We start from the raw sequence: 12,988 nt of genomic DNA, 5'->3' as shown, positions 1-12,988 counted from the left end.
TGTTCTAATTTCATTAATCACTTCACTAACAACACCACAGCCTCTCATGCACTTTGGTTGATTTCCACTTAGTCGATTTTTTACCAAAACAATTTGGCGCCCACCGTGGGGCCGTGCAGTTCAAAATCCCTCAAAAAATCATGTTTACCCAATCGACTATGTCCTCATCTTAGATTCTTCCCACTTCCTCTAAAAACCTTCCACCACCACCGGCTGGAGCTCCCAAGAAAGTCTCTGAAACACCGAAGAAAAATACATATTCGGTTACTCCAGGACCTCAGGATCCTACTGTATTGATTTCCAACAACAAGATATTTGTCATAATAAAGAGACTAGAGCGACAAGTCGCCCAACAACAGGAAGATAACAGGACGATCCTCAAGGAAGTGGAAAGAATGAGGACGGAGATCCACAAGCCTCAGGAGGCAGCGCCCTCAGTCTTGCAGCCCAAGATCCTGAATTTTGATAACCCATGATCCTCAATAGTCTGTCGCGAGATAGGATCCTCAGTTTCGGCCTCTGTGCCCGCTTGGGGCGCGACTCCGAGAGACCCAGCCTATACGACTCAGGATCCCTGAGGCATGCATGTTCGTCAAGTAATCATTTTTATAGACCTTTGGAGTTCCCTTTAGCTTATGGAAAAGTTTGAGTGAAAGGCTTAATGGATTAACGACTTAAATATTAGATTTATGCTTCAGACTGTACTCGCGACGTGGCACAAGGTGTGTCACGACGTGACCATGAAAGATCATGTGTCTGCTGATGTAACAACTCGTTGTTTTGAGTTAATAAAAGTCTAGACTACAAGCATGTACAAGTAAAACTCAGCGCCTATATTGTTGTTATAAGAACTTTGGATGCCTAGTGTGCATGGTTATTTAACCTATATATAAGTATAAATGCAAAATAGGTTTAATGCAAGCAAATACAAGTCCAACACTTAACTAAAATTAAGGAAATTAAAGGTTTAAAAGGGTACAAAGTAGTTTACGGTTTTGGGAATGTAATCCCAAAACCAAACTGTAAACACGTGCTTTGGAGATAAAGCAAATCCGAAAACCCCTAAAGATGAATAGCAAATCCGAAAACACCCCTTCTAGAAAGCCAAAACCGTAAACTCTTTTCCCTTTTGCCTCAAATCCTATAACCCTTCATCATTTTTGACTTTAGGGGCGAAAACTCAATAAGGGGCCCATTATGAACCGTAAACACCTCCCTTTCGCCGTAAACCCTCTTCATTTGGCAGCAAACACATTCAATGTAACATCCATCTCCCGAGGTATTATTTAGATTATGTAACTTAATATTAGCTTTGGGCTAACACTTGGACAATGGACCTTTTGGGGTGGACCTTAGCAAAATGGGATAAGAAGTTGGGTTGCCCATAAGTCGTACGCTGGGCGTAACCTGGCGTACGCGGGGTGTAGTGGCACATTGGATTCGGGGGACTCAGGGGCGTACGCGCAGCGTACCAAGAGGTACGCCCAGTGTACGCGGGCATATGCCAAACCCTAATGTTTAGGGTTTAAGACATATAAATACCCCATTATAGCCTCCCCTTTGGCCTCCTCACCAGTCCCTCACCCTCAGAAAACCCTAGTTCGCCTCATACTCCATTGTTGTGTGTGCTTGACCTTTTTGAGTTCATTTTTGTGAAGAAAGGCTTGGAAGAAGTGAAGAGAAGTTGGAGGAGAAGCACTTGAGTATCTTGAGCTCAAGGATCTAGAACTAGTTTATCTTTTGGCACCCAAAGGAGGTATAAAGCTCCTATCTTTCCTCTTAGAAGCTTAGATCTAGGGTTTTGAAGCTTTGAACCTTTTTAGGTCCAAAGAATGGATCTTGTTCATGTAACTTCGTTTTTGAGCTTAGGGTTGCCACCCTTGAAGCTCAAAGTTTCCCTTTAGCAGTAAAGTTGCAAGCTTTGAGGTCTTTATGTAGCCATGCATGAGATCTAGCCATTTTCATGGAAGTTTATTGCTATTTTTAGAGTTGGGTTCATTTGGTGGGTTGCAAGCCACCAAGTGATCGACTTTATGGGTTAGGACGAAGTATTGGACTCAGATATGTAGTTTGGACGTAGTGTCTTAAGGGGTTAAGCAGTTTTGGAGAAAATGGCTTAATAGGAGACTACGCTGGGCGTACACGCCAGTACGCGCAGCGTACAGATGGGTACGCTCAGCGTACGCTCAGATAGTGGGCTTTATGTTATTGGGCCTCAGTTTGGGCCAAGCTCTAGACATAGCAGTAGTTGGGTCGTGATGGGCCTTCGGAAGTCAGTAAAGGGCCCAAGGATTAGTTGGGCTTGAGAGGAAAGCCTATTTGAGGAGTTGGGTCCAATTTAGAAAATTGGGCCATTTGGAGACTTTAATGGGCTTTAATAAGTTTGGAAGGATTAGAAAGGATTGGGCCTAGGTCATGGCCCAAGTTAGATCAAAAGGGGTAAAACAGTCATTTTACCCTTAGAAGGATTCTCAGTTTTTGACTAAGTATTATTGTATAGAGTTAGCCGGGGAGTCGTGGGAGCAGCCAGCAGAGATTCCTCACACACGAGTTCAACATCCAGTTTGAGAGGTGAGTTTTCTCCTATACGAATGGGTCTAAGGCACCAAGGTCGGCCCGTTTATGTAAGATTGTATGTGTCGGGGTTAGCCCGATGTAGGTTTTACGTTCCAGACTCCGGTCTGATGCCAAGCGGGGCCCGATGCAGTTAGAATGCTTGATGTATTTGTGATTCTTGCATGTGTCAGATTATATGTTCCGGATTTAGGTCCGATGTTGGGGCAAGCCCGAGGAATGTTAGCTTTCATGTTATGTTTATGTTTATGTTTATGTTATGCTTGTTGATATGATATGTATACCGTACTTCGGTCCAATGTCGGGGGGGGGGGGGGGCGATGCAGGGGCGGGGCCCAAGTTATGTGGGACCTCGGTCCGATGCCGGGCGGGGCCCGATGCCGGATTTGTCCGATGTCGAGCGGGGCCCGATGCAGTGGGCTAGGCCCAGTATGTGATTATGTGTATGGTATGTGGTAGTTTGGGGGAACTCACTAAGCTTCGTGCTTACAATTTTCAGTTTTGGTTTCATGTACTTCAGCTAGCAAAGGGAAGGGCTCGGGATGATCGCATGGCACACACCATAGTTTTCTAGCCTGGGATATTTACTCTGATATTTGTTATGAGTTTATGATATGTTGACAGATACTACGATATTTTGATATACTTGGTTTATGATTTTATATGATGACGATGATATTTATGGTTTAATAATGTTTTTAAAAAAGAAATTTTTGGTCGGTATTTTTGGGATGTTTCAAGTTGGTATCAGAGCCTTGGTTTGAGGGATTCGGGCACACTCTCGGGTGTGTTTGGACTCAAACTAAGGACTTTGTATGAAAATTTTCAAAAGAAAATCATTTTTATAAAAATAATTTTGAACTGAGAATAGAATTTTGAAAAAGAAAAGAACTTTGAAAAGAGAAAAGGGTGTGGTGCATGCAATCAGCCGAGCTCAAGTAAGTACTCCCAAATTACCCATACAAGTTTGTGTTATGTTATGATTATCAGCTTTATGAGAATTGCATGCTAGTTTAGGACTAAGGATCTAGGAAGGATGCCTTATGTGCCTATCGTATGTGTATCAGCTTTATGAGATTTGCATGCTAGTTTAAGACTAAGGATCTAGGAAGGATGCCTTATGTGACTGTTATATGTATCTCAGCTTTATGAACTGCATGCTAGTACAGATTAGTCAAGGACAGCCTGAGAGAGATATGCTTGATTATGTTTACTCGATGCTCGAATGTTGCTTGCTTTGTGCTTTTAAGAGCCTTAGTTATCTTTTACTAACTAGTAAATGAATATGTTACGTTACATATTGCGAGGATTAAATAATTTCAGAAGGTTAGGTCTAGCCCTATTGCGCAGCTCTTGTTTGAGTCCAACCGTTGTAGGGTAGGACCTCTCATTCGAAGAATTATCTAGTCTTAGTGATATGTAATAGTATTCACGAGCTAGTTAGGGGGAGATAGCAGGGACTTCTTATGCAGCTGATGGCGGAGAGTGGGTTGGTGATTACCCTAAGGCAAGCCTAGGAAGAGTTTAGTATGAGATCAACAGTAGTAGTAGTAGAAGGGACTTGGTGGAGTCAAGGCAGTTCTTGAGGAAAGTACGGATAGATGTGGAAGGTAGTATGGGCCCGTACTACTGAAAGCAGAGGATCCGTACTCGAATCAAGGAGGGCTGAGATTAATCCAGGAAACTTGTAGTATGTTAGATCCCTCGAGATTTGATGAGTATACTGATGTTTATTATGGTGTATTTTCAGTATGGTGGTTTTACGCCCTAGGCCGACTGGCACTTCAGTTGAGGGATCAGGCTCGGGCTCTGGATCCGAGCAGATGGATGAGCAGACGAGGGAGTTTATTTCGTTTGAGATCACACGCAGCATTCTCGATCAAACTCCTGTGATTTTGGATCAGTAAAGGAGGGTATTTTAGAGCTTCTGGATGAGAAGTTGAGTGTTTTCCGCACTGAGATAGCGGTCATGATGGGATCGCGCACATTGACTTTCAGGGAGTTTAGAGCTTGTGGAGCTCCCGACTACCATGGGGCTCGGGACCCCATTGTGAGTACCATATGGTTGGTGGATGTCGCCAACGCATTCCGCACCAGCAGATGTCCCGAGGGGGACAAGGTTAGGCTTGCGTCCTGTCTTCTGAAGGACAGGGCACGTGACTGGTGGGAGGAGGTTGGGAGAGCTATTGGTGATGATACAGTGTTGGATGCGATGACCTGGGGTGATTTCACGACCAGGTTCAGGGCCGAGTTTGCACTTGTTTTTTAGGTGCAGCAGCTTGCTAGGGAGTTTCAGGATCTCCGACAGACGAATGAGACAGTGGCGGAGATTACCGCCAAGTTCAGGGAGAGGGCCCTTCTCGTTCCGCAGTATGTGGCGGACGAGGAGATGAAAAAAGCCCGATATCATGAGATGTTGCGGAGCGATATCAGACAGTTTGTGAGCCGCTCTAGCTGCAGGACGCTGGAGGATATGATAGCGAAGACTCGTGAAAGATAGATTGATTTAGAGATGGAGAGGAAGAGGAAGCCAGAGGCGATGCCTGGCATGGAGAGTTCGGGCAAGAAGCCCAAGGTGTCTGACCACAGGTCTAGGGGTCAGCAGAGCCGCAACCGTTGTGGCAAATGCGGCAAGTTGCACGATGGGGTGTGCAAGGCAGGGAGTTCCGGCTGCTTCATGTCACACCCCCGAACCAGACGACGGAAACGTCTGAGGGCTCTCGTGACTTAAATTGAATATCATCACAATGATTATACATGAAACACAACATAAACCTCACCATGCATTAATACATAACGATTGACATTGTTCACATCCAGTACATTGTTTAAATATTACATATCCATAGCATCAATTGTTTGAGAGTTTTCAAAACATAACATCCTAACATACTTGATATTACCCTGCAGCTTACCTGTTACCTGAGAATACAAGTTATTTTGAAAAACGTCAACATATGAAATGTTGGTGAGTTCATAAGCAGGGTTGTGATAAAAATGATTTGTGTAGTTTATAAAACCCAGAATATCCGATATTTTCTGAAAGGACAATTGTTTATACCAAAGTGTGAAGATCCATAAGTTGGTGCATGAATGATTTCAAAACGTGTATAAATGGGAAGTTTTGTATTATAGTTATAGAAAAATACAAGCGAGTGGTGCTGATTTCCTCGAAAAACCCGATGTTTTCCGATAACATAAAATATAATTGTTTTCAAATTGTTATACCGCTACACGAGTGAATTTTATTACTTTTCCTTGATTACTCGGATAGTATTGGATTTATTTAATTATGTGAGTCGTTATAACCATGCATAATAATGACTAGTTCGTCTGTCTTGGCATCCTAATGTACGCCGGAATTGATCTTAAGATTTTGTCACCCTAGACTGGCCGAGTATAACTGTAGCGAACAGCTGAGGTGTGGGGGAGTCACCCCCGTATAGATCTATACACAAACTCTCGCTCTCCTTCCAGGAGACTTTGATTATAACTACAGACTACGAACGACCCTTAGAGGTGTCGCCCGTTATTTCTCACTTAATCCAAACGAAATTGATTACTATTGATTAACGACCTGTATTTGTTTACTTGAATTGAAGGTAAGCCTAACAAACGAGGAGAAGAAGATTACAAGGTCCTGCTAATTACGTGAGTTATTTAAGGCTGTTGGTTATACGAAAGACGCATTGGCCCATTTCATATTTGATTTAATTTGGACCTTACTAGCAATGATAATGGGCCACCAAGGCCCAATAGCATATATATGCCATTGAGGGTCCCTTAAACATGTAATTGGGTCACCGGAGGCCCAATAAACATTTATTATTAGTGTTAGGCCGAAAAGTCATGTCAATGGGCCACGAAGGCCCAATAAGCATGATTAGGATCTTTCGAGCCCAACTATTTGGATATTTACTTGTTTTAGGTATAGTATAATCGTTGGAAAGTTTGATTTAACGATTGTTATCTTCGTATCGGCACGAGGCCGGTCGGTTGTTTATAACGATATTTGGAATTATACGTATATTCATCTTTCTATTTTCAAGAGTTGTAGTTTGGTATTTTTGACTCAAATATCTTAAAAACGAAATAATTGGTTCAAAATGTTGGTTTGACCTTTTCAGCCCTTCTTTAATGAAAATAACAATTTTAGTCCCTTATTTTGAAAAAGAAACATTTTAGGCCCTTAAACCATTTTCTTGACATTTTTTACCCATAGACTTGTTTAAATGATGATTTTAGTTCCAAATTTACTCTTTGGCAGTTTCAGCCCTTCCAGTAAGGAATTTTTCAGTTAAAACCCAAACTTTTCGCAACTTTTACAATTTTGGCCCAAAATCCAAAAAGTTTACATTTTTTATCCTTGTTTGGAAAATAAATCATTTTAACCCCTGAATTGGTTTTGTTTACCCTTTTTACCCCCTGTTTTGAGGAGTTTATCATTTCAATCCCTTGAAAATTATGTTTTTCGCAATTTTGGGCTCAATGGGCCGAAAAACCCAAAAATTGGCCCATTAAGCTACAAATTACATTTCTAGCCCTTTAAAGAGTATGATATTCATAAAAACATTTATTTTTACTGTTTTGACTCTTTTAGTCCTTAAGAAAACCGTGGATGGCAACTCTCAACTCAACTTTTAATTGTTTGACAAATTTAGCCCAAAAATGAGTTTTATGTTGCATTTTGTTTATTATGAATTAAGCTAGCAACTTTTCTTGACTTGTTTAATAAAAGCATATTAGATCATGTTTGTTTCCTCTTTTGTGTCATAGATCTCGAGATTTCTTCCCTTTTTGTTACATATTTACCATATAAACACATAAAATCACACATACATACATGAAATCATACATAACATACATATACACATAGATCTACACATTTTACTTGTATTCTCCCACATAAAACTTGTGAAAACCGAAAAGAGAGGGGTATGAACTCACCTTTGCTTGTTGTTTTTGATTTGAAGAAGAAATGGAAGAAAGTGAGGTGATTTTCGGCCCTAGCAAGCCCTTTGGAATGATTTTGCCCTTAGATGACTCTAAGGAAGCATGATTATGGAATGAAGCCATATAAGAAGGTGTTTTTAACTTAATAATAGGAATCAATGACTTAAATACAATAGCAACTTACTAAGTAGGTGATAATTGTTGAAAAGCTCTTGGAATCACACTCCAAAACCACGAAAATGACAAATGATTGAGAGAGTTTTCTTTGATATAGAATGGAAGTATAAGTGAGTTTGGACGTAAATTATTTGTGTGTTATGGGGTTCTCGGCCGAGGGTGATAAGAAGAGAGGAGAGGAGAGAGATTAAGCACTATTACATAGAGGATAATAGCTCTTAGATGTTTGTGATGGCCTTGAAACATGATGTGTAATTATGTGTTGTCAAATTCCTAATCCATCCATCCTCCTTTCTTTTTTTTTATGTGAAGTTGGGCCGAGGGTGAGAAAGAAAGATGAAGGAAAGAAAATTTTGGGCCTTTCATGCTTAATTATAATTCTATGTGGCCCACAAAGGATGGTTCTTGGCCCATTGGGCTCCTATGATGGCTTACGGCCCAATTTGTCAAAAAGAATGGGTTTTATGGCCCATTTAGGTTAATTAGATTTGTTACGGCCCATTAGGGTATTTTATTTCATTCTAGGCCCATTATGGCCCAAATGTTAAAATAAATGAAAGTGGGTCCAATTAGAGCCCATATAAGAGTTCTAAGCCCAAAATAGTCAAGTTGGAAGCTTATTGGTCCATTAGGCCCAATAAGAATATCCTAGTCCAAAATGGACTTGAACCGGGATTTTTAGAGTTTCCAATCTTTTGTTGACTACTTGAATGTTTGTGTAGAGTATTTGATAGAATTTTTGTGATCATTGAACAAGCATCATACATGTTTTCCAAGCTTTAACTACAATGTTATCTTTGTTAAGGATTTTACAAGGTATCAGAATTCCTGGTTGTGACACTTCACGTGCGGCCGAACTAGGCATATGAGTAGGGATTGCACCGCTACTACCACCACCACTACATCATCTGATCTGATTTACTTTCATTGCAATCAGAGGGGACACAAGAATTCTCAGTGTCCGAGTCTAGCATCAACAGGACAGGTGGCGGCACCCGCTCCTACCACTTTGAGGATTACAGACGGCCGTCAGGGACGGGCAGAGGCGCCAGCGGCGAAGAGTAGAGCCTTCCATTTGACAGCAGAGGAGGCACGTGCAGCCCCTGATGTGGTTACGGGTATGTATCTTCTCCATTATCTCTTTATTATTTCTGATTATTACTCATGATGTGTGTTTATGTATAGGATCGTTCTTAGTGAACGGCATGTCAGCTGTGGTACTGTTTGATTCGGGAGCTACCGATCTTTTGTGTCGCTCGCATTTAGCAAGCGATTTAGTAGAGCTCCGGGGGAGCTGGATTGCCCACTTGATGTAGAGATAGTCGATGATAGGACCGCCAGGGTTGCGAGGGTTCATAGAGGGTGTATGCTACAGTTATTCGATCAACAGTTTTCAGTAGATCTGGTTCCTATTCCCCTGCGAGGGAATAAGGTTATAGTGGGTATGGATTGGTTGAGCCTCAATGGGGCAGTGATAGATTGTGAGCAGCAGCTGGTTAGGGTTCGCACTCCTAGTGGGGGAGAATTAGTGATCCAGGGCGAGAGGCCACATCACGGACCGACTTTCTGTTCAGCAGAGAGAGCGAGGCGCCACATACAACAGTGTTGCGCAGGATACATCGCTTATGTCATGGATACCCGAGATAAGGATAAGGCGACAGTTGATGACGTACCGGTAGTGTGAGAGTACCCGGACGTATTCCCGAAGGATTTACCTGGGATACCTCTGGAGAGACAGGTTGAGTTTCGGATTGACCTGGTCCCTGGTGCGGCTCCGATAGGGAAGGCACCATATCGGTTGGCTCCTCCTGAGATGCCGGAGTTGTATATGCAGCTGCAGGAGCTGCTAGATCAGGGTTTCATCAGGCCGAGCAGTTCACCATGGGGAGCCCCTTCAGGGTCATAGCCCGGGTGGGCAAGGTGGCATACCGATTGGATCTTCCAGCCGAGCTCAGTCCGATCCACATCACTTTCCATGTTTCTCAGCTTCGAAACTTCTTAGTAGATGAGACATCGGTTGTACCCTTGGAGGACATTCAGGTTGATGACAGCCTGAATTACATTGAGAAGCCAGTGTCGATCCTGGATCGCAAGATGAAGGAGCTGAGAAATAAGAGAGTCGAGTTAGTGAAGGTACAGTGGCAGCACCGGAAGGGTTCGGAGTGGACTTGGGAGTCCGAGGAGGAGATGAGGGAGCACTACCCGGAGTTGTTTCCAGATTCGGCAGCAGCAGACGTCGAGGACGAAGTCTGATTCAAGTGGGGGTGAATTGTAACATTCGTCTCTCGATGTATTATTTAGATTATGTAACTTAATATTAGTTTTGGGCTAACACTTGGACGATGGAGCTTTTGGGGTGAACCTTAGCAAAATGGGCTAAGAAGTTGGGCTGCCCATAAGTCGTACGTTGGGCGTACGCGGGGCGTAGTGGCACATTGGATTTAAGGGACTCGAGGGCGTACACGCAGCGTACCAAGAGGTACGCCCAGCGTACACAAGCAGATGCCAAACCCTAATTTTTGGGGTTTAAGACATATAAATACCCCATTATAGTATCCCCTCTGGCCTCCTCACCAGTCCCTCACCCTTAGAAAACCCTAGTTCGCCTCATACTCCATTGTTGTGTGTGCTTGACCTTTTTGAGTTCATTTTTGTGAAGAAAGGCTTCGAAGAAGTGAAGAGATGTTGGAGGAAAAGCACTTGAGTATCTTGAGCTCAAGGATCTGGAACTAGTTCATCTTTTGGCACCTAAAGGAGGTATAAAGCTCCTATCTTTCCTCTTAGAAGCTTAGATCTAGGGTTTTGAAGCTTTGGACCTTTTTAGGTCCAAAGAATGGATCTTGTTCATGCAACTTCGTTTTTGAGCTTAGGGTTGCCACCCTTGAAGCTCAAAGTGTCCCTTTAGCAGTAAAGTTGCAAGCTTTGAGGTCTTTATGTAGCCATGCATGAGATCTAGCCATTTTCATGGAAGTTTATTGCTATTTTTAGAGTTGGGTTCATTTGGTGGGTTGCAAGCCATCGGGTGATCGACTTTATGGGTCAGGACGAAGTATTGGACTCAGATTTGTAGTTTGGACGTAGTGTCTTAAGGGATTAAGCAGTTTTGGAGAAAATGGCTTAACAGGAGAGTACGTTGGGCGTACACGCCAGTACGCGCAGCGTACAAGCCATTCAAGCAGTACGTGCAGCGTACAGAAGGGTACGCTCAGACAGTGGGCTTTATGTTATTGGGCCTCGATTTGGGCCAATATTTGGACATAGCAGTAGTTGGGCCGTTGTCACACCCCCAAACCAGACGGCGGAAACGTCCGGGGGTGGATGACTTCATTTGTAGTATCACAACACATGCATTATAGTAATCAAAGTACAAGAAACCATTGTATTTAAAAAGTATAAGTATTTACATGTGTTCCATCATTGTATATTGAAACCAAAATAGTTATACAAAAGAAGAAGACAAGACTCAAAATAGCTCCATCTTCTCAAAAGCTCGGGGAGTACCTGTCTACTGATTCCCTGAGAATACAAGTAATTTGAAAAGAGAGTATCAACATAAAGTTGAGTGAGTGCATAAGTATTTAAGTTTGAAAGTATATTTCTATTTCTTGAATATGTAAACTGTTCCAGAAAATCCTATATTTTCTGTTGTATATAAAAAGTAGTTTTAATCTCATAAAACCGTTCTATTTGTAAACCAATGTTCTGTATTTGTATTCCTTTATGTAAAACTTGTAACTGTGAGTGTTCCTGTGTCCACCAGCTGTTATTGTAAACTGTAGTGTAATACTGTAAATTGTATCTTGTAAAACTAGTACTTTGAAAATGTACTTATGTTTAGTTAATTATACACTAACATATTGTTAATATATTTTTAATGAGTTATTATAACATACTGACTAGATGGCCTGACCCAACGCTATGAATGCGTTAAAGCTGTTGATAACAACTGTCACTAGTAGGCGTGTATGCCTGACTGTAGCTAGCAGTCTGAGTGCGGGGTTGTCAATCCCAATATACATCTATACACACATTGTTTCGATCCCCGACTGGTGATTCTGGTTATAATGTCAGGACTTTAAGTATATTGTTTAAATGAATTAAACAACCTGAATCGAATGACTCATAAAAAGTATATAAACGTTACATGTATAATAGTTATGAAAAACCCAATCATTCTGAAATGAATGATTGGCAGTATGCCCTTGAATTAGTATGTAAAAAGTGTATACTCTTGATTAGTTTTGAATTAAACCTTTGTTCTTGTAAAACAATGTACTTTAGTACACTTGAATCATGAATTAGTGTTCTATGAATCATAAATTATACCTACTATAATTTATATGTACTTTCTGAATTGATACTAAATGTTCATGAATGCAACCCTTTGCTCAACATGTTACAAAGGGTATTTGAACTGAATGAAATAGCTTTTATACTTATATACATATACAAATATATATAAGTAAAATTTAAATGACACTCGGACAAATAACTGATACTTATAATCCCACATCCAAACAAGGAAAAGGAACCAAAGTGGGTTATCACTCCTAAGCCTTTTAAATCTTATATATATATATATATATATATATATATATATATATATATATATATATATATATATATCTATATATGATTTATGGGGAAAAAATATAAGTTTATAAAAACATTTTAAAGAAGTTTAATATTTTGAAATACTTTTGGTGACTTGATGTCATTTTAACACACTCTTTGAAAACCAATTGATGATATCTGAAATCCATTTTGATAAAATATTTGAAACCATTTGTTTATAACACAAATTCTTTGTGTTAGACTTGTATTTCCCCCCCCCCCCCCCCCTTAAAACAGGAAAAACTATGAAAATACGGGGGTATGAACTCACCTTTCGGAGGGTGATTCAAATTATGATTTGGTATAGGATGTTTAGTTCCACGAGTGAAATCCCGCAACATAACAAGTCCTATATATATTTGTATAGCATATATACATCCAATTAGCTAAAATAATCATAGGAATGATTAGAAACCGGACTAATTTGTAAGTATAACTTACAAATTAAAGTGTTTGAAGCTAGATTGGAGGCTGCAATGGGTTTACGGCCAGGAGAGTTTACGGCCAAGAATGTTCTTGAAGGATGAAGAACACTTGATGATCCTAGACCAGATTCTAAGAAGATTCAAAGGTTTTGAGGTGCTTGTTCTTTGTGTTCTTCACGTGTTCTTCGCGTTCTTCATGAAAACTAGTGAAATCAATGGATTTTAGCCTAGTAAATGAAGATGGA

The sequence above is a fragment of the Lactuca virosa genome, chromosome 4 (genome assembly GCF_052849685.1).
Source record: "Lactuca virosa cultivar CGN04683 chromosome 4, Lactuca_virosa_CGN04683_v6, whole genome shotgun sequence".
NCBI classification, from domain to species: Eukaryota; Viridiplantae; Streptophyta; class Magnoliopsida; order Asterales; family Asteraceae; genus Lactuca; species Lactuca virosa.
Note: the sequence above shows the minus strand (reverse complement) of the source record.